Source organism: Pteropus vampyrus, unplaced genomic scaffold, assembly GCF_000151845.1.
Source record: "Pteropus vampyrus isolate Shadow unplaced genomic scaffold, Pvam_2.0 Scaffold528, whole genome shotgun sequence".
NCBI lineage: Eukaryota > Metazoa > Chordata > Mammalia > Chiroptera > Pteropodidae > Pteropus > Pteropus vampyrus.
In genome coordinates this window covers 1,649,975-1,651,149 of record NW_011889309.1, presented here as the reverse complement: position 1 = coordinate 1,651,149, position 1,175 = coordinate 1,649,975, and positions in this window count along the sequence as shown.

Sequence of the window (1,175 nt, the reverse complement as noted above, 5' to 3'; positions counted from 1 at the left end):
TGGATATATTATTCTTGGCTGGTCATATGTGCATACAACATCAGAGCATCTAAATATATTAAACATATACCAACAGATATAAAGGGAGAAATAAACATTACAATTATAGTATTGAAGTTTAATATCCCATTTTCAATAATGGAGAGATCATCCAGACAGAAAATCAATAAAGAAACTCTGGACTAGAACTATACTTTAGATCAAATGGACCTAACATAAATATATAGAAGGTCCCACCCAACAACAGCAGAATACACACTCTTCTCAAGCACACATGGAACATTCTCTAGGATTAATCATATTAGGTCACAAAAACAAGTCTTAATTATTTTTAAGAGATTGAGATCATACTAAGTACCTTTTCCAACCACAATGATATAAACTTGGAAATTAATAAAAAGAGGAAAACTGGAACATTTATAACATGTGGAAATTAAACAACACACACCTGAACAACCAATGGGTAAAAAAAAGAAATCAAAAGGGAAATCAAAAAATATCATCAAACAAACAAAAATGGAAAAAACATACTAAAATTTATGGAATGCAGCAAAAATATTTCTAAGAGAGGTTTATAGTGATAAACATTAAATTAATAAAAAAGAAAGATCTCAACTAAACAACCTACTCATATACCTTAAGGAACTAAGGAAAGCGGAACAAACTGATACTAAAAGTCCAAAGTTAACAGAAAAAAGGAAATAACAAAGATCAGAGAGGAAATAAGTGAAATAGAGATTAGAAAGTACCAATGAAATTCAGAGTTGGTTTTATGAAAAAGTTAACAAAATTGACAACTTTTACCTACATTTATCAAGTAAAAAAGAAGATTAAAATAAATAATATTATAATTTAAAGAGGAGACATTACAACTGGTACACAGAAATACAAAGGATCATAAAAGTTAAAAAAGGAACAATTATAAACCAAAATATTGGACAACTTAGAAGAAATAGATAAATTCCTAAAAACATACAAACTACCAAGACCAAATAAAGAAAAAAAAATAGAAAATCTGAACAGACCAATAATGAGTAGGCAATTAAATTGGTAATCAAAAACTTCCCAATAAAGAAAATCTCATGACCAGCTGGCTTCACAGATGAAATCTACCAAATATTTAAAGACAAATTAATAACAACTACTCTCATTCTCTTAAAAAAATAGAAAAGGTG